Source organism: Natator depressus, chromosome 4, assembly GCF_965152275.1.
Source record: "Natator depressus isolate rNatDep1 chromosome 4, rNatDep2.hap1, whole genome shotgun sequence".
Classification (NCBI taxonomy): domain Eukaryota; kingdom Metazoa; phylum Chordata; order Testudines; family Cheloniidae; genus Natator; species Natator depressus.
Window position 1 is genome coordinate 50,122,546 of NC_134237.1, and position 21,718 is coordinate 50,144,263.

General features: G+C 43.7%; 1 long non-coding RNA gene across 1 annotated transcript in view; it reads left to right on the forward strand.

Annotated features, from left to right (window-relative positions):
* Positions 1 to 20,329, forward strand: part of LOC141986415 (uncharacterized) — a 52,348-nt gene extending 32,019 nt beyond the window's left edge. Inside the window, exons 2-3 of the long non-coding RNA XR_012639276.1 lie at positions 274 to 382; positions 20,136 to 20,329. This is a non-coding gene — a long non-coding RNA (uncharacterized LOC141986415). The remainder of the gene's footprint in view (positions 1 to 273; positions 383 to 20,135) is intronic.
* The last annotated feature ends 1,389 nt before the right edge of the window (positions 20,330 to 21,718 follow it).

The window sequence follows — 21,718 nt, forward strand, 5'->3', positions numbered from 1 at the left end:
GACTTCAGGACATTTCTGCAGGGTTGGCAACGCTACTTAAAAACTTAAATCTCAATAAAGATAATAAGACTTCGGTTAGTTAGATGCTTTTGAAAATTTTACCAAATAACCATATTCAAACTTAAGAGTTGTTTGGTCTAGATTTTTTTGGTTCAGCTCAAAACAATGATAGGGTACAGCTACAAAGTTCAGTCTCTGAAACTTAAGGAGTGTTCAGCTGTGTAGTTTTGCATCATCTCATCACTATGCTCACATTGTTATAAATATGTTTAGGTTGTACTATCCTGAGGAAATCTAAACTATGGACCATTCCAGAAATATAGCAAGAATTGAGAGCTGGAGCTACCAATATTGCAAGAGTCCCACTCCCAAATACTAGGAGGTGAGTAACTTATAAGACAACAATACACTATATAAAGCAATGTTTCACTCATACAACTATCTCACAAGGAACTAGACTTATAGCACTGAAAATGCTATACCACCGTATGAAGTTAAGGGCAGACAATAGACAAGGAGAGGGAGGTATAAAGGTATTCTAAGCACCAGCAGAGGACAGCATCAGTTTACGATCAGTATTGAAGAACTTAGTTATAAGACAGCTTTCAAGAAGGATTCAGTTACCAGTCTTTAAGCACAACTACGTGTGTATGCTGGATTGTGACAGTTGCCACTGAATGAGAGAATGCCCAACCAGACATGAGTCTAAGGGCACATCTGTACGTACAACACTGCAGCTGCACCACTGCAGCACATCTGGTGAAGATGCTCTATGCTCGTGGGAGAGAACTCTCCCATCTGCAAAATAAAACCATCTCCACGAGAGGCAGAAGCTATGCTGGCAGGAGAAGCTCTCTGGACATAGCACTGTCCACACCAGCATTTATGTTGGTGTAATTTATGTCACTCAGGGGAGTGGATTATTTACCCTCCTCAGCGACCTAAGTTATGTTGACATAAGCTTTAGGGTAGACATAGCCTAACTGTAGCTTAAGTTTGTGGGAAGTGATTTTACTTCAGTACATGGGTCACAGGCTTAGCAAAAGTAACAAAAAAGTTGGCAAAAGAAAATGTGAAAAATGAGTGCATCTAAGACAAAAAATCTCCTTCTGAAGAATTTAGCAGTACATATATACAGATCCTCCACATGACACAACAGATACATTGTGCTGTCAGAGAAAAAGAAAATATGCTGCCACATACAAGTTGCTTGGCAGGATTTGGCTGACTGCACGTTTCAGCATGTACAGCAAGGACAAGGAGAAACCCCTTGGGTGACTGTATAAAGTAACTTTGCAAGTCCATAGATGGATTCATTGCTTTACACCATATTCAGCAATACTGAAATAACCTCTGTCAGCGCTGAAGACAAGATGGGTTTTGTTTGTTTGTTATTTAAGAGAATTGGGTAACTAGTTACTTGAAAAACAATGTGTTTATTGTGAGACTCTTGAGCCTGCTCATTCTGTTGTCCTAGGAACTATATCTTTGACATTCTCCCCAGATGAATACTCTCAGAGACTATGATCAAGGGTAGAGAAAAGCAAGAACTGGATTTCCAAACTAGTAACACCCAAAATGTTGAGGAACTTTGGATCCAGATTATTTGGGTCCCTCTCTAATCATAGGAGAAAACTACTAATCACATAGGAAAAAAATCAACTTTATTCCCAAAACAATGGACCTGCTGGGTCAGACAAATCCCCAAAGACTAGTGCTGTGCGGAACTGAAGTGTGGGGGTGTGTTTTAGCACTCTCTCCCCCCCTCTGAATGAATCTTTCGGGGACTTGGTCCAGGGAAGAGATTAAATGTAAAAATCTAAAGAATAAAAAATAGTCCTTAAGTAGGCGTCAGAGTGTTGCTTGGTAGACTGAGGTGTATGGTGGGAGTGAAAAGGCTTTATTAGAACCGCACAGTCATAGCCTTAAAAAGCCACTTCATCCTTCTAAAGCTGTAATAACATAACCCAAAGGATCAGACACATACCCCAGGCATGCTACTCACTGTGAAGGCCTCAAAACCCATGTCTCCGTCTGCTCTGCCTGGACACTAAAATCCCCCTGGCAGGTTTTATAGTGGTTTGTGCTGGGTCTTGGCCAAAGTTTCCAGCCCACCATCATATGGCGTCTGGTTGCCATCACCGTGCTTTGATGTGTCTGCATTTGAATGGTGCTGTATTACAGTATACATTACAGTTGCACAGTGCTTTGAGATCCTGAACAAGGAAAGGTGCCATGTAAAAATCTTCCTTAATAGATACTTTTGCAAGGGGCTTTATGACGCCTAAGATGATGGGTGTGGGTTCATTTATTCAGCACACTGTTCAGCTGTGTGGGAAGTATTAGCTGTTTAAGATTTCTCATTATTGCTATGGCAACCTCCTTTCTCTACTAACCTCTTAGAACAGTACACAGAAATGCATTCACGTCCCAGGCAAACTGCATACCACATTTGAGAATTAGGGCTCTGTTCCCCTATTGAGATGCACACATAACTCCCGTTACTGTTAATTTGCCTCATGACTGCATACCAAGTTATTCTGTAAAATGTTTCTGTTAGCTTGCTCTGTGACCTTACAGCATATTCCCAGTGCATGTAGCCACACATGCCATTTAGGATATGTGTAGTTATAGTCTGAGAAATGACACTATAAAAATGGCAGTCCTGAGCTGCTTCACGCACCACATGAGGTACAGGAGATTCTAAAGGGAATGGGTAGGATGCAGAGCCATGGCCCTGTCTCTCTTATGTACTGGCAGTATTCTGCACCCTTGAAAAGGTTTATTAATAGGTGGGAGTCCCTCTCGTGAGGTGAGGTACCTCACTGCTCCCCAGATGGGCCAATGGCTAAATATTACAAGCTGGCCCTCTGGAAATAAGCAGATGGTTTTCCTATCTGCCAGACCTGTAAACTCAGCCTGGCATGTGAATGTTGATAAGTTCTTTCTGGTTTGTGCTTCATCCTCAGTAATAAAAGATTCTGCAGACCAAATTCTGCCTTTAGTTACACCTGTGCTACCACACTGTATGGCTTCTAGTTCTTAAAAATCAGACCTCCAAAAAAATCCTATACAAATTTAAGAATGTATGTTCTTCAAAAGCAACATCCTGCTTGTTTCAGATCCATGTAAAATCAGAGTTTGTGAATTTATGCCCTAAACCAATCAAATGTTAATCGGCAAAAATCGGATCAAGTAAGAGTAGAACCTTTCCAGCAGAGAGGAGGAAAGTGAAACAATGGGTTGCCAGCCCCAGAAAGGTAATGAAATATTTAGCTGGAGCCAGGAGAATCTTCCCTACCAGAAACAAACTCTCATGCTGCCAGGTGAATATGAGGATGGTTATAAATTAGGGATTCTTACTGGCACGTGACATGTAGTCTGGGGGAAAGGAGGAGTTCCCAAGCATCTCCACTTATAGCAGCAACTTTGCCAGTGACCCTAATATGTAGCAAATTAGCACAATCAGTCTTCTGAGTTTGCTGTCTGAATTTTCTGCCCACAAAATAAGCTTCCTGGATAACTTCTTTCCCCAAACATTGCTCAAAGCAAATACCACAGGAGATTCCTGTGACCTAGTGAGATATTCAACTCATGACTTCCTCCTTCCCTGTGCAAGTTGTTTCTGTAGCTATTTTAACTTGGAGTAAGTGAAAGAAAGGGCAGTAGAAGCTAAGCAGATGGCTGTTAAATCACTAAAGTAAAAATACCAGGCAAAAGGTGGGCACTTCAAAGAGTTCTACTGTCCTGTGGGAGTGGGAAGAAGTCCACCAACATGCACAGGCAGTCATGAAGCTGTATTTGTCACAAAGTGTGTCAGTTTCAATTCACTGATATATTTGAGGTAATAGCAGATATTCAATTAATTTTTTTAAAAAGTAAGACAAATTTCTTTTCAAAAAGACATTATCCAAATGTTTTGCAGGGATAGACAAGGATAAAATGGAGTCTGGATTTACCAAAAGATTGGTCTCAAAACTTTCCAACCTTCTCCTGTATAAAGTATACTTTCCAGACCAGACTTTGCACCCACCAGAACAAGTTCTGTCACCTGGAAGGACTCTGACACTTGAATGGACATGTTTTCAAATGAAAAACACCTTCACTTTCTCAAAAAATTCTCATTTTCCATAACATTGTGACATTTATAAATCAAAGTGTTTATCAAAAACATCAAAACTATTAGTGACTTTTCAATAACCATTTCAGTAAAAAAAAAGTCATACAATATAAATGAAAGTCCATTTTTGAGCCTGGTGAAATACAAACATCAAAAATTTGATTTTTTTCATATTTAAAAAAAAATTATCCAGCAGTATTTCACCATAGCTCAGCACAGCAAGTAACTGCTGTCAGCTGCCTTCACTCAGGTGCTGCTTGGCTCTCTGCCTGCCTCATTGTTCTCTCTAGGCCTAGATACAGTGGATATTGCTTGGATACCTGACACTTGTATGTGTGGCAGCATTGTCACACATTTCTGCAACCAAGCTGAGATGTCACACATTCAACTGCACTGCAGAGATGGGCTTGCAACTCACCCAGTCAGCTTCTGGGGCTGCTCTGCCTCTCTCTGGCTAAGTCCCCTACTGGATCTAGGCTAGGAAGTTACAGGGACAGAAGATGAAGGCACTGGCCCCAATCTCTCCCAGTTTTGTCCCCCCACACCCCAACTTCCCTATTATCCAGACCCCAGCCAGCACCCCCCCAACAGCACCCTAGACACCTAGCACCATGCATCACCCTCCCACGTATCACACCTACAGCTCCCAGGGTCAGTGCAGGCCCCTGAGCTAGCACAGCGCTCCTTGGGCCAGGGTGTGCTAAGGTGTTTGTAGTCATGTGCAAATCATTTGTAAATACGCAAATTCACTCATTATTTTGCGTTAAATGTCACATTTGGAACAGCACAAAAAAACATGACCAATGACTCTCTGAATCCTCCAATTGTGAAGAGATGTTTAGCAGTCTACTCCCTTACAGAACTACAACTGGAGCTGTCAGCAATGCAGCAAACAGCGGGAGAAAGATGCTGTAGTGGTTAGGGTGCTAGGCTTGGACTTGAGAGCTGGGTTCAAATTCCTGTTCTGCCAAATATTTCCTGTTGGGATAATAATTCTTCCACCCAGAGAGGCAGTGAACATAAATATATTCAAGATTGTAAGGCACTCAGATATTATGGCAATGCGCGCTGTATAAATACACAAGATACCTAAAATAGATAGGCCACATGACAAGGAAGAAGGAGGCCCTTCAATCACAGGAAGACTCATCGCTAATGAGGGCCTGCAGCAGCACGTGACCAGTTTCCCACCACCAAACAAAATCTTTGTTTTTAAAAATCTACCCAGATACTACTCTCTTTCTTCCCTAAAAGAGTTTATCACCGCACAACGGGTTTGCTGCTCAGCCCTGGTAGGGATTCAGAAGGGAATGCATCCAATTAGAAATAGCATACGTCACATGAGCTCCCTTCCTACAGCAGCTCCACTAAGAGTTCTTTGGCAATGGAAACTGGAAAAGTCTTTTCCTTAAACAGGTTGGACCATATGTTAGCCCAACGCACTGCCTTCTAGGATGCGTACGTACCATCATGGTTAGCTGAATATAAATAGGGATCTCATGGTGTGTGTGCGCGTGTATATATATATTTATTTTTGATGAGGTAATATCTATGTTTTACATTTTTCTTTACATAACTGCTTTTATAAAGATCCAATAATGCTTACCAAGGGCCGGGCGTTGATAGTGTGTGCTTTCTTTTGTGTCTATGCTTGTAAAACAAACAAATATGGTTAAAAAAGTTAACTCTACAGTCAATTGATTTTAGGTAAGGGGCCAAATTCTGTTCAGTTGAACTGGTGTAAAGCTGAAGTAACTCCATACACAATATCACTGCAAACAAATATTTATTTATTGTGTACTGAAGCGAAGGAAACATTAAACAATTTTGCATGAACATTCATTCAGCTTTTGGAACAACTTTGGCAGTTTTGTGTTTGATTTTTAAAAGTTGTTCTAGAAAATGAATGTAATAGCAAATACTGCAGACTATTCACAGAAAGGCAATATTAAATTCATAAGCATGAGTATTTGCATCACAAAACATACTAAGAGCTACATTCATCCAGTTAAGGACTAGAAACCATATCTGTGACTTGTGTCCAAGCCAAGCTTGAATGTCAGATACTCATAAAAAAGCTGCAAAGGACAAATTATTCAGGCAGTAATTTTGAATTTTGAACAAATTCAACAACACTGGGATGTGACTGTGAGCAGAAAGAGGTCAGATTCACTAATTATCCCAGCTCTGTTATGACTGAAAGAATGAACTGAAGTTTGCACCTCTCTCTCTCTCTGTTAGTTAGATATTGCCATAAGATGGACTTTCCTCTTTATGGCTTTAGCCAAGTCTCTCAGTATGCTTTTAGGCTGCACATGAAACAGGACATAAAATAATTGTCACCTTACTTTAACAGGCCATTATGTGTAGTCGTCTGGGCCAGCTTTGATTTGGATCTGCCACTCTTGGCAAACTGAAATGTTAACATCCCTTTGATATTCTGCAGTGTTTTTGCCATAATAGATGAAAACTCCCATTGGAAATCTGGATAACAATTGTTTGCTAGGGACAGCCAAATAAGGGTGGAGGGGAATTCATGGCTTGTGAAATTTCAGCTAATTCTAAATAAAAAAAAAAAAAAAACTATGCAGTTAATAAATTATATGGATAATGAAAAGCAACTAATCTATTTAATGTATAAAGGCAGGGGGAAAGAGTCTTAGGAAACCACCACTGAAATACAACACATTGTATTGCAAAGCTGGGGTAAAATATGTTGGCATGTATTTTAACATAACAAACTAGCAACTATTGGCCTACTACTTCAATCCTTACTCACATGACTAATCCTTACTCACATGAGTATTCCCATTGATTCCGTTGAGCGTTCTTACATGGGTATGAGCCTTCTGGACTCTATGAATAAAGGTTGCAGTGGGTTGCCAATCCTCCAGGATTCTCCTGGAGTCTCCAGGAATTAAAAATTAATCTTTAATCAAAGATTATATCATGTGCTGAAACCTCCAGGAATAGGTCCAACCAAAATTGGCAACCCTATTGCAGAATCATGCCTTTAATGTTTAAATATAAAAAGTGTAAAGTCTAGCGCCAGCTTTCCTGCAACTACAACTACGCTCTTTTTGTAGTTCATTATGTATTAAAAAACCCATTGGGTTAATTGCGTTTCTGTCGTTTAAAATATTTACTGAAAATAATTTTGTAAATATCCCTTAAAAGTGAAAAAAAAAAGAGAGAGAAAACAAACCTTTGCAACTTTCAGATTAAAGGAAATAAGACCTTCATTTCCTTTAAAAGCAAATGGCCAGAAACTACCATAACCACATACAATGTAAAGCAGTTTCAATTTGTAAAGACAATGACCATTTCAGCTTTGGATAATGGACTAGAAGATCCCTTCTAACTCCATATATGTGCCTGAAAGGCATACATATAGCATTCCATGATTGAAGGATACTCAGTACAGCAGCCTTTAATATACATACATTGGTTTTAAATGAACTATTTTTCTCTCGTTTGTTCCTTTTTGTCAAGAAAAAACCCTTAACTTTTTTTTTTTTAATTTAAAAAGGACACTGTACTTCCCTGACTTCACTAGCAGTCTCCCAGACTTGAAAAGTGTAGAGATTTGCACTTCTGGCAAGATGCTGGGATCTAAAGCACAGCAGCTATGTGGTTTAAAATAAGGTCAAAGAACCAAGCAACCTTAAACTTTTAACTATTAATATTCAGAGCAATGATCTTCTGCACCCACACTGCTTGAGCTTTGTGTGTTCTCTGCAAAGCCTCGCTTTTCAAGATTGGCCTTAGAGGGTGGAGTTACTTTCCGTAGAGTGTTAACAGAATGACATGAAATGGCTGACTTACTTCTCAATGTTTGGATTAACTGGGCTGTGGTAAGGCCTTAGCATGAAGTGGCTTGGAAGTTCCAGTGAGGTTAATACTTGGATCTCATAACAGTCCCTTGTGAGCCATCTGTAAATGATCATAATGCAGCAAGAACCTGTGAGCAGGAGAAAGCCTTTGTTGCTTTATTTAGAGCTTTGGCTAAACAAAACCTCATCCAAAGTTACAGTTCTCTTTTTATTCTGCTCTTCAAGCTCCACTTCCTGTTATAAACAAACCCACATACCAGATATGAACATATGGAAAATCAGAATGGTCCCTTTTACAGCAGCCTGACATGGATTATGAAGTTCAGCAAATGTATTAAAATATGTTTATAAACAATTTTTTTCCTGACATTCTCAGGACATTTAGAATTGAATGCTTTTAGAACAATAAACACTGGGAGCTCATTTCATCCACTTTAGAAGTAGAAAGAAATAACACATGGAAAAAGATAAACTATTCCTGACTTGTTTAACATGAACCATTGAATTCTACAGACTGATTTTGCCAGCATAAAAGCCATACCCTGGAATAACTACTAACTCGCTATTAATGGCAAAGAAAGCATTCATCTTTTACTTTCTAAGAAAGAGGTATGCATCTTCAGACAGTTTGGTTTTGTATAAACTTCCTAATAAACACTAGAATATTTGAAGCTGACCAAATGAAGCTCATCTGAATTTCCTGAGGTATTCTTTCCCTCCTCCATGCCAAGCTTTTCTTTCCAACAGAATGGAATCCCCTCCCCCCACCTCCCATGTCTACTCCCATCTTCTTCAGTACAATTTGATCTCTCGCTGATTTCTCTACCTAGACCGAGTGGCTCCTTTGTTCATCTGACACCACAATCTTTACTGTATATACCCACTTGGTCTCCTTTGATATTGTTTAAATGGGAAGTTACAATTTCACCAGTAGGTAGCACTATTATTTTCTACACACAGATTCTCATTATGTTTGGTTGCCTTTAAAGGAATACCTCTGTGCTACAGTCTAATAAAACTACAGTGTGTGCATGTGATATAATACTTGGTTCATAAATCCCATTGTTAGATACACAAGTATTTATACTAAAAGACAATGGCAGGATTAGAACATAAAAAATAGTGTATTCAGTAAACACTTCACTAAAAATCATCCATGCATGAGAACATTTCAGTAAAGACGACAAGTAAAAATCATACTTATTAAAGCTTAGAGCTCATTCTCTATGAGTTATAATCTATTCTCCTGTGAATCAAGAGGTTATGACATCTGGAGGTTATGGGAAAGTGTGTGCAAGGGAAGCTACATGGCTTTGTCCATTAAAGTCTTTTATATGAGAAGGTTACTCACTTTGTGCAGTAACTGAGGTTCTTCGAGATGGTTGTCCCTTTGGGTGCTCCACTTTAGGTGTCTTGGCACCCTGTGCTTGTAATCAGAAATTTGTAGTAGTAGTGCACCGATTGGCTGAGCTGCTCCGAGTGGCTACTTAGCGTGCGCAGCCAACCATCCCTCAGTTCCTTCTCTACCCCAGAGAGTCAGCATGAAGCTCTGCGGTAGAAGGGCGGAGGAAGGGTAGTGACACAGCAACAACCATCTTGAAGAACCTCAGTTACTGCACAAGGTAAGTAACCTTTTCTTCTTCTTCGAGGAGTGTCCCTGTGGATGCTCCACTTCAAGTGACTATGGAGCAGTACCGCTCGCTGGAAGGAGAGGCTTTGAAGTATCTTTGTTGACGGTGGACAGCACAGAGTGTCCAAACTGAGTGTCAGCAGAGGAATGTTGTTCCAGGGCATAGTGTCTGATAAACATGTGGGCCGAGGCCCAGATATCTGTCCTGCAAATGTCTACGATAGGTATGTTATTGAGAAATGTCACTGATGAGCATAGCGCTCTGGTAGAGTGCGTATGAACCCCAGCTGGAGCTGGGATGTTTCTCTGATGATAGCACAGGTGGATATAACCAGAAAGCCACTTAAAGAGTCTTTGTTTAGAGATGGCCTCACCCTTCAGTTGCTCAGTGACTGATAGAAAAAGAGACATGACGATTTTCTAAATATCTTTGTTCTTTCTAGGTAGAAGGCCAGAGCTCTACGGACGTCGAGAGTGTGAAGGAATGCCTCATTGGCGTCGGCGTGGGGTTTCGGAAAAAACACACATAAGTAAATGGGTTGGTTTAAATGACATGAGGAGGCTACTTTAGGTATAAATTTAGGGTGGGCTCTTAGCATCACTTTGTCTTTATGGAATGTGGTATAGAGCGGGTGTGCCATTAGTGCCCCTAGCTCCCCTACTCTTCTTGCTGAAGTGATCACTACAATGAAGGAAACCTTCATTGACAGATGTAGCAAAGAGTAAGTCTCAAGGGGTTCGAATGGTTTCCCCATGAGGGTGAGTAGCCCAAGGTTGAGGTCCCAAATAGAAGTAGGGTGTTTTAGGGGAGGGTAGATGTGGTCATGCCCTTTAAGAATCGTTTAGTTGTTGGATGACCAAAGATTGTGGTTCCATCTACCTTATGTAGTGAGGTGATAGAGGGTAAGTGCACCTTTATGGAACTGTTGGAGAGGCCCAATTTTTTAAGGCCTTGTATATAGTCCAGGACCCTAAGTTGAGGAGCAGAATGAGGAAACATGTGATTAGCCTCACACCAGGTGCAGAATTGTACCCGCTTTTGAGTGTATGATTTCCAGGTGGTCGGCCTGCAGCTATTTATGAGAATGTCTTTAACTTCCTTGGAGTAGTCATTATCCAGCCCCTTTAGCCATGGAGTAACCGGGCCTTGAGGTGGAGAACCGATAGGTTGGGGTGATTGACTTGGCTATTGTCCTGTGTCAGGAGGTGAGGAAGTAGTGGAAGAGTTAGAGGCGGTTTCACTGCCATCTATCATAGGTATAGGAATGACTTCTGTCTGGACCATGTGGGTGTGATGAGTATGACCCTGGCCTTGTCCTATCTGATTTTGTGCAACACCTGGCTCAGTAGAGGAATCGGGGGAACACGTACATTAGCGGTGCATCCCATTTTGTGAGGAGAGCTTCACCCAATGAGGGGTGTCCAAGCCCCTCAGGAGCAATATTGAAGGCATTTCGTAATGTGAGCTGTTGTGAATAAGTCTATAGAAGGGAACCCCCACCGGTTGAATATGGTCATGAGGGTTGGATAGTGCATCTCCCACCCGCGGGTTTGTGAGAAGTGTCTGCTCATTTGGTCTGCTGTGATATTCTGAAGTCCTGGAAGGTAAGCAACAGAAATGTCTATCTTTTTTGGATATGGCTCATTGCCATAGGTGTAGTGCCTCGATGCAGAAAGGGTATGACCGGAGTGCCCCCCTGTCAATTTATATAAAACATGCAGGCTGTGTTGTCCATGAGGACTTTGATGGTATTGTTGTGGATGAGTGGAAGGAAATGTTTGCATGCTTTCCGGACTGCTCGGAGTTCTAGTATGTTTATATGTAGGTTGGGGACCAGCATCACTGGATGGTGTTGCTGTCCAGATGGGCTCCCCCTCCCATGAGGAAGGCATTTGTGGTGATTGTTATAGTGGGAACTTTTTGTTAAAATTGGACTTCCAAGCAGATGTTTTGCAGTTGTATCCACCACTTGAGGGAGTCCTTCACTCTGTAGGACATAGGGAGCCGTTTGTGGCGGGAATGCTTGTGTGGTATATAGCAGGTGAAGAGCCAGGCCTATAGGCATCTCATATGGTGTTTGGCATGTTTGACTACATAAGTTGTAGCACCCATATGCCCAAGGAGCTGTAGGCAGGCCCTGGCAGATGTTTGGCGGTGTCTGATTGTTGTTATCAGCCTGGTTAGGTTGAGGAATCGCTGTTGGGGTAATCTTGCTTGTGCTGAGATGCAGTCGAGGTAGGCCCCTATAAACTCTAGTTGTTGGACCAGGACCAAGGTGGACTTTTGGATGTTTATTTTAAACCCTAGGTTGGTGAAAAGGGTTATAGTAGTTTGTGTGGCTTGTACTGCCATGTGCTGAGTTGGTGCTCTTATAAGGCAGTCGCCCAAGTATGGGAAGATCGTTACCCTTAGCCTGCAGAGGTGAGCTGCAGCAACGGCTAGGACCTTGGAGCTGTCAATAATCCGAAGGGTAGTGCTTTGTATTGGTAATGTTGATGGCCTAGTGTGAAGCACAGGAATCTTCTGTGCCCTGGATGAATGGTGACATGAAAGTATGCATCTTGTAGGTCAAGGGACGAGAGCCAATCTCCTTTCTCTAATGCTGGAATTATGGTTGCTAGGGTTACCATTTTGAAGTGTTGCATCAGTACAAACTTGTTGGGTCTGTGTAAGTCATTCTTTCTCTGTGGAGAAAATAATGGGAATAAAACCCTCTTTCCCTCTGTTGGAGTGGTACTATTTCCATGGCTCCTAGTTGCAGGAGATGGTTTATTTCCTGCTGCAACAGGGTCTTGTGAGAGGGGTCCCTGAAGAAGGACGGGGAAGATGGGGGGAGTAGAAATAAATGGAATAGAGTAACCCTTCTGGCCGATTTCCAGCACTCATTTATCCATAGTGATGTTGTTCCAGACTGGGTAGCGTGATACCAGATGGTCTCCAAAGAGACTGGAGGTCATCTGATAATCCGGCATGGGAGAAGATAGAGGTCTCGAGCCCTCAACCAAGACTTCAAAAAGACTGACGGGATGTTGAAGATTGAGATGTTGAACCTGGTTCTGCTTGTGCCTCACTTGGTTTTGATTGTGGCGTTGATCATATTGTCTCCAGGGTTGCGAGTATGGGGGGGGGACGGACTCTTTGAGTATAGAATCTGCCCTGTTTCTTCTTGTTCGGGGGAATGTAAATACCTAAGGTCTTCAAGGTTGTTCATGAATCCTTTAAGGGCAGGTCCTCAATTGTGGCTTGTACTTCGCTAGGGAATCCAGAGGGGTGGAGACATGATGCTCAACACATGACAACTGACATGGCCATGGATCAGGCTGCCATGTTGTCAGAGTCAAGGGAGGCCTGCAGGGCTGTTTTGGAGATTAAGGAGTCCTCTGCAAAATTGGGTTTGTATTGTTCCTTTGCTTCCTCTGGCAGTTGATCAATAAAGGATTTCAATTTGTTGAACAAGTTGTTGGTGTACTTTGCTATAAGAGCTGAATAATTTGCTATACAAAATTGCAATGAGGCTGAGGAGTAAGATTTGCGTCCAAAAAGGTCAAGCCTTTTAATAAGGCTTGTTATAAGGTGTAGTTTTTGATTGGGGTTGTTTTCCTCTTTGGTGCACCGCCTCTACAACCAGTGAATTAGGAGCCGGATGAGTGGATAAGAACTCAGCTCCTTTCACTGGTACATAGTATTTTCTGTCTGAGCATTTACAGGATCGTGGGACAGTGGCAGGTGTCTGCCATATTGTCTTTGCAGGGTCCATTATGCCTGAGTTAATGGGCAGAGCTATCTTTGCTGATGGGGATGCCTGCAAGATGTCAGTAAGTTTGTGCTGGGTCTCTGGCAGCTCTGCTAAAGAGATGTCCAGGGATTCTGCAACTCTTTTGAATAAGTCCTGGAAGGACTTGAAGTCATCTCCTGTGGTGGGAGGTAGTGGTATAATTGTTTCGTCTGGGGATGAGGATGAAATATGGGTGAGTGGTAGTGTATCACCTTCAGGAGCCTCTTCTGGTTCCCCCTCTTATTCCTCCTGGGCCTCTGATAGTGATGGGTTAGAGGGTGAAGGGGACTGGGTGGCCCTTGGGTTGTGGGTGTTTAAGGTTCTGGGCTCTGTAGATTGCACATGGGTCCCAGTATGGTAAATTGGATGGCATGACAATGGGCGGTGACATCCATGGTTGTGTCTGCCAGCTTTGCTCTTGCAAAGACAGTTGTTTGTGAGAGGGTCCCAGTTTCGGGGAGGAATGATGAGGGATGTAAAGGCTTGAGTCATCCTCATCACTGGATAGTGGGGGTGCAGATCTAACAGGAGTACCTAGTTGGCTCGGTCCTGGCCTGATTGGGGTGCCGTCGGTGCCGAACAGAGGGGTTCCTGGCATGGAGGAGATTGCCAGATCTGCCTCTGTGGTGAAGGGTTGAGCTACCGGGAAGTTCGGTGATGTGGATGGCAGCGTAGTATGCACTGACGGTGCCGAGGTCTTGTTAGGCTGTGAATATGCAGCAGGTGGCGCCATTACACTAGCCGGTGCCAAGGAGTACTTCGGCACTGTTGGTGCTGAGCTAGGGAGCTTAGCTTTAGCTCGTGCAGCTGAGTGAGAGCATGGTTGCGTCGGTGCCTTGGCTCCTCAGGACATCTCAGTACTGGACATTCCCAGTGCCTCTCGGTCCAAGGTTCTCAGTGCTATCAATATCGGGGAAGATTGTTAGGGGGATCTCTCAGTGGCAATGACTGCGACCAACATTTGGTTGCTTTCCTAGGTGCAGGGTCCTGAGCCACAGTTTGGGTGGAGCCCTTGTCTGAGGCTGTTGCTGGAGACCATTGGCTAGGAGGCTGGACTCTGGGTCAGAGGCTGGCCCGAGGGATTTCTCTTTGTTGGATGTCTCTGGCTTTCAGTGTCCTGGCAGATAATTTCTTGCAGTGTGGACACTTCTGTGGTATATGGGTTTCCCCAAGACAGCAGATGCACTGAGCATTACCATCCGATACAGGAATTGATAGCCTGCAGGTCTGAGAAGGATCAGGACTATAGAAAAATGGCCATAGTTCAGTCACCGTCGGCAGAGACCTGCCGGTGGTGGGGGAAAGCAAACGGTTTTTTTTTTAAGAGGGTAAATAAGGACAGGGAATGGAGGAAAACCAACAAAAGGGATAAATAAAAGTGGGATATAAGCAATTTATGAAATAGACAGGGGCACTCTGTTGCTCCGACTCAAGCCAAAGATGGTAGAGAAGGAACTGAGGGACAGTTGGCTGTGCGTGCTAATTAGCTGTTCAGAGCAGCACGAGACGGCTGCCACGCATGCGAGGCCAACCAGGGCACTGCTACGACAGATCTCCGATTATAAGCACAGGGCACAAAGACACCTAAAGTGGAGCACCTACAGGGACACCATCCCTTCCTCGCCTCTGAGGTAATAGTTGACTTTCCCTCCCTCCAGGTATTGAACAGATGCATAGACTTTAAAACCTATGTAGCATAGTGGGTTTATTCCCTTCTATTCCATGTACATTTCATAGAATCATAGAATATCTGGGTTGGAAGGGACCTCAGGAGGTCATCTAGTCCAACCCCCTGCTCAAAGCAGGACCAATCCCCAATTAAATCATCCCAGGCAGGGCTTTGTCAAGCCTGACCTTAAAAACTTCTAAGGAAGGAGATTCTACCACCTCCCTGGGTAACGCATTCCAGTGTTTCACCACCCTCCTAGTGAAAAAGTTTTTCCTAATATCCAACCTAAACTTCCCCCACTGCAACTTGAGACCATTACTCCTTGTCCTGTCATCTTCTACCACTGAGAATAGTCTAGAACCATCCTCTTTGGAACCACCTCTCAGGTAGTTGAAAGCAGCTATCAAATCCCCACTCATTCTTCTCTTCCGTAGACTAAACAATCCCAGTTTCCTCAGCCTCTCCTCATAAGTCACGTGTTCCAGACCCCTAATCATTTTTGTTGCCCTTCGCTGGACTCTCTCCAGTTTTTCCACATCCTTCTTGTAGTATGGGGCCCAAAACTGGACACAGTACTCCAGATGAGGCCTCACCAATGTCGAATAGAGAGGAACGATCACGTCCCTCGATCTGCTGGCTATGCCCCTACTTATACATCCCAAAATGCCATTGGCCTTCTTGGCAACAAGGGCACACTGTTGACTCATATCCAGCTTCTCGTCCACTGTCACCCTTAGGTCCTTTTCCGCAGAACTGCTGCCTAGCCATTCGGTCCCTAGTCTGTAGCGGTGCTTTGGATTCTTCCGTCCTAAGTGCAGGACCCTGCACTTATCCTTGTTGAACCTCATCAGATTTCTTTTGGCCCAATCCTCCAATTTGTCTAGGTCCCTCTGTATCCTATCCCTACCTGCCACCGTATCTACCACTCCTCCTAGTTTAGTATCATCCGCAAATTTGCTGAGAGTGCAATCCACACCATCCTCCAGATCATTTATGAAGATATTGAACAAAACCGGCCCCAGGACCAACCCTTGGGGCACTCCGCTTGATACCGGCTGCCAACTAGACATGGAGCCATTGATCACTACCCATTGAGCCCAACAATCTAGCCAACTTTCTACCCACCTTATAGTGCATTCATCCAGCCCATACTTCTTTAACTTGCTGACAAGAATACTGCGGGAGACCATGTCAAAAGCTTTGCTAAAGTCAAGAAACAATACATCCACTGCTTTCCCTTCATCCACAGAACCAGTAATCTCATCATAGAAGGCGATTAGATTAGTCAGGCATGACCTTCCCTTGGTGAATCCATGCTGACTGTTCCTGATCACTTTCCTCTCATGTAAGTGCTTCAGGATTGATTCCTTGAGGACCTGCTCCATGATTTTTCCAGGGACTGAGGTGAGGCTGACTGGCCTGTAGTTCCCAGGATCCTCCTTCTTCCCTTTTTTAAAGATGGGCACTACATTAGCCTTTTTCCAGTCGTCTGGGACTTCCCCCGATCGCCATGAGTTTTCAAAGATAATGGCCAATGGCTCTGCAGTCACATCCGCCAACTCCTTTAGCACTCTCGGATGCAACGCATCCGGCCCCATGGACTTGTGCACGTCCGGCTTTCCTAAATAGTCCCGAACCACTTCTTTCTCCACAGAGGGCTGGCCACCTACTCCCCATGCTGTGTTGCCCAGCGCAGCAGTCTGGAAGCTGACCTTGTCTGTGAAGACAGAGGCAGAAAAAAGCATTGAGTACATTAGCTTTTTCCACATCCTCTGTCACTAGGTTGCCCCCCTCATTCAGTAAGGAGCCCACACTTTCCTTGGCTTTCTTCTTGTTGCCAACATACCTGAAGAAACCCTTCTTGTTACTCTTAACATCTCTTGCTAGCTGCAGCTCCGATTTGGCCCTCCTGATTTCATTCCTACATGCCCGAGCAACATTTTTATACTCTTCCCTGGTCATTTGTCCAATCTTCCACTTCTTGTAAGCTTCTTTTTTATGTTTAAGATCCGCAAGGATTTCACTGTTAAGCCAAGCCGGTCGCCTGCCATATTTACTATTCTTTCGACACATCGGGATGGTTTGTCCCTGTAACCTCAATAGGGATTCTTTGAAATACAGCCAGCTCTCCTGGACTCCTTTCCCCATCATGTTATTCCCCCAGGGGATCCTATCCATCAGTTCCCTGAGGGAGTCGAAGTCTGCTTTCCTGAAGTCCAGGATCCGTATTCTGCTACTTACCTTTCTTCTCCGTGTCAGGATCCTGAACTTGACCAACTCATGGTCACTGCCTCCCAGATTCCCATCCACTTTTGCTTCCCCTACTAATTCTTCCCGGTTTGTGAGCAGCAGGTCAAGAAAAGCTCTCTCCCTAGTTGGCTCCTCCAGCACTTGCACCAGGAAATTGTCCCCTACATTTTCCAAAAACTTCCTGGATTGTCTGTGCACCGCTGTAGTGGTCTCCCAGCAGATATCAGGATGATTAAAGTTGCCCATGAGAACCAGGGTGTGCGATCTAGTAGCTTCTGCGAGTTACCAGAAGAAAGCACCCATCCACCTCATCCCCCTGGTCCAGTGGTCTATAGCAGACTCCCACCACTACATCACTCTTGTTGCTCACACTTCTAAACTTAATCCAGAGACACTCAGGTTTTTCTGCAGTTTCGTACCGGAGCTCTGAGCAGTCATACTGCTCCCTTACATACAGTGCTACTCCCCCACCTTTTCTGCCCTGCCTGTCCTTCCTGAACAGTTTATAACCATCCATGACAGTACTCCAGTCATGTGAGTTATCCCACCAAGTCTCTGTTATTCCAATCACGTCATAATTCCTTGCCTTCACCAGGACCTCCAGTTCTCCCTGCTTGTTTCCAAGGCTTTGTGCATTTGTATATAGGCACTTGAGATAACTTGCTGATCGCCCCTCATTCTCAGTATGAGGTAGGAGCCCTCCCCTCACAGACGTTCCGGCCTGTGCTTCCTCCCGGTATCTTGCTTGCCCACTTACCTCAGGGCTTTGGTCTCCTTCCCCCGGTGAACCTAGTTTAAAGCCCTCCTCACTAGGTTAGCCAGCCGGCTCACAAAGATGCTCTTCCCTCTCTTAGTTAAGTGGAGCCCGTCTCTGGGCAGCACTCCTCCTTCATGGAACACCATCCCATGGTCAAAGAATCCAAAGCCTTCTCTCTGACACCACCTGCGTAGCCATTCGTTGACTTCCACGATTTGACGGTCCCTACCCCGGCCTTTTCCTTCCACGGGGAGGATGGACGAGAACACCACTTGCGCCTCAAACTCCTTTATCCTTCTTCCCAGAGCCACGTAGTCCGCAGTGATCCGCTCAAGGTCATTCTTGGCAGTATCATTGGTGCCCAGTAGAGAAGCAGGAAGGGGTAGCGATCCGAGGGCTTGATGAGTCTCGGCAGTCTCTCCGTCACATCGCGAATCTTAGCCCCTGGCAAGCAGCAGACTTCTCTGTTTTCCCGGTCAGGGCAGCAGATAGATGACTCAGTCTCCCTGAGGAGAGAGTCCCCGACCACCACCACCCAGAACATTAAAAGGAACAGCCCCCTTTTTTGCAGGCTACAGACTTTAGCCCAGAGATAATTGGTGACTCTTAATCCTGTTTAGCACTTGAATTCTAGTCACTCGTTTGCTAAGTACATAACTATTATTCCTTGAGAGTGAATCCTCACTACTTATATGTGGACTGGTTTTGTTATGGAAGGTGCAGAGGGTCAGGAATAGGGGAGGCCAGAAAGGGATTGTGCTATGCAGTCAGACCTCAAAGGGGCTCCTTAGGCAAGTAAAAGGACTGGGATTAGAAGAAAGGTTCTGCTTCTACATGGATCATATGCTTTACCTCCCTTTCACTCACATGGAAAGGGGCCCACAAGGGCCACACAGTCAGAGACTACTTAAGCCAATAGTTATATTACCTTCTTGCTTATTACACAAGATGAAGTAGCCTCTGTGAAGGATATCCAGTACTATTCTGCAGTTGGGGAAGGGAGTATTCCTTTCTCCAATCCCCTGCAGCAACCTCCAGGATCTCCACAGTAAACTTACTCAGCCTGGGTGCTGAGAAAGGGATTTCTCCAATAAAGCTAAAGCTTTATTTCCCAATTTCATATGAAACGGGACAAAAATATGAATTGGAGACAATGATAACAGAAAAGGCTCATCGGGTTACAATTTCATAAACTAAATCACACAGGTTAACACACAGTGGAATCTTTTGCGCTCTCCCCAACATGTTATGCATGTGAGCTAAGTGGAGATTATTCCAGAGTGCATGAACATGTCTCTTACTCACCAGTACCAGGGTATCAATAGATGCGCAGGCACTACACAAGAAAAGAGCAGGAGGGAGAAGTTAAAAAGGGTAGAGATGGTGTGAAATAGAAACATTTTCAAACAAGCCAATTCCTCTTATTTTCCCCCTCTGGCTGAGAAATTTACATATAAATGCCCAGTATATGCTAAACTAGCCCATGGAGAAATTAATGTAAGGGTTATTCCTGTGAGTTGCAAAGTGTCTCCCTCGAGGCACTGAGCATCCTGTTGTCAGTGAAAGACGTTCAGTACCTCCTAGGAACACTGAACATCTCACAGGATCAGCCCATCTCTCCAGCTATAGGATCCAGTGTAAATTCAGTTATTTTCAACAATTGCTTTATTCCCTAGCCTTAAAAGTCAAACAAAGAAATCCCCATAAATATTAATATAGATGCTCCCCACCTATATTCGTTCTCTATTAGGATCGCCACATGATTTTAAGTACTTTAAAAACCAATAGATAAAACATTTTCTAATTAAGCAAGTTTCATAAAGCCAAATGTAATCATATAATTGCTTTTTTCCCTAATTCCTGCCATTGACAGTTGCTGGTGAGGTTACTGCTTCATTATATGGCAGCAGTAATGGATCACGGGGCTTGTTAACTTCACACCTCAAGGAACGTTTGCCTATGAACACAATACTCTAACATGACTTAATATACGTATGTTTTCTTTGAAAAAATTCTCTAAACTCTTGATAGGTGTGCAGAGTCATTGCTGTTACTGTTTATCACTGCTGCAGAAAGTAATATTAAACTCACTTTTTTCAGCTGAACTTTCCAACAGCAGCAACTAAAAACAAAGTAGAGAAGAGGAAAGCGGGGAGAAAAAAGAAGAGGTAAACAAGAAGGAAAAGAAAGGAGGAAGGAGTGGTAAGAGATGAGAAAGAAGAGAAAGAAAAGAGGAACTTTTTTTTAAAAAAAAACATGATTTCGTATCTGGTAGAAAAGTGGAAGCCTGTTTGAAGCATAGAGAAAAATAGATGAAGGCATGAATCCAAGAATAGGATGAAGAAACAAAAGGGAGAAGCAAGGAGAGATCATTGGAACCCCTACAGGCTGCAAGAGGGGGCAATTCTACTATACATATAGCTTGATGAATGAATGAATTTGGTGTCCATCTACGACTTTACAAAATTGTTTAGTGTTCTTCAGGGAGCAATTAACTATGGGATTAAGAGAAGGGAAGAAAAGTTTCTGCTGATATCAACTGACATTAAAAGTATCTTCAAAACAAACACTGATTAGACCAAAAAGAGAAAAGGTTTCTTCCCATTGCATGTCATTAGGCAATTATTTACCATTGGGAAAGTTGATTAGACTAAAGGTTCAGCTGTTTTAGATTAAATCCAGATTGGACAAAGTATTTGGGAATTTGTCCTTCTGATATATGTGGACAAATCATCCTTTTTAATGGGTTCACCAGCAGTCTCTTGAGATCACAGTCTGGCATTTTGCTAGGTCCTAAGCTACTTTTAGATGATAAAGTAGCAGTAACCAGGACTAGGGCCAGAGGCAGTTTAGGCCAAAGGTTTTTTGCAAAAACTGGACAGTGAATCAAAGCCCAGGATCTATGATTAAGATTATATTTCTCTAATGGCCAAGGAACCTTTTTAAAAAATCATTCAAATGTTAGTTTAATGACATTTTTTTCCCAGAGCGGTTAGGATCACGCTGCTTGCAGCCATACCACTTAATCACAAACTAACAGTTCTGAGCCAAACCTAAAACACCTGTAGCAAGTGTGACGAATACACAGGCTCAGTGCTCTAGTACTGCTCTGAATGAAGTCAGATAGGACCCCCTGGCAGTGCCTTCCCCTTCCCCGGGCACACTCTCACTAGGGCAAGCCTACTTGGCTTCAGCACCTCCTTGGGTCTGACCTCACAGCATTCAGCACCCCTGTTCACACCGTGAGCTTCCCACAGTGAGTCCACCTGAAGGGGACACTTACGTGTCCCCCAAAGGAGCCATGCACCCCAACTCAGTCAGCGAGGTAGAACAGAAGGGTTTATTAGTTGTCTGGAACACAGTGTAGAACCGATCTTATTAGCACAGAAAGCCGGAAGTTACAGCAAAGTCCTCTTGGTGTGGGGGTGGGGGATCCAGAGCTCACCCACCTTAAGTCACAACCAGGAGACTGACCAGCTTCCAGCAGCCCAGCCTCAGTCACGCCCAGCTGTCCTTCTCCTTCCTTTGTCTCTTTCACAGGCAAACAGGTCAGCTGGCCTCCACCTCTCACTTGGTTCTCCAACACCTCCGGCTGACTCTTGCAGAGGATTGGCCCCCACCATCAGTTGCCAGGATACAGAGTTTCAGTTATTCTCTGTACCAGGCAGCCAGATCGGCAATGC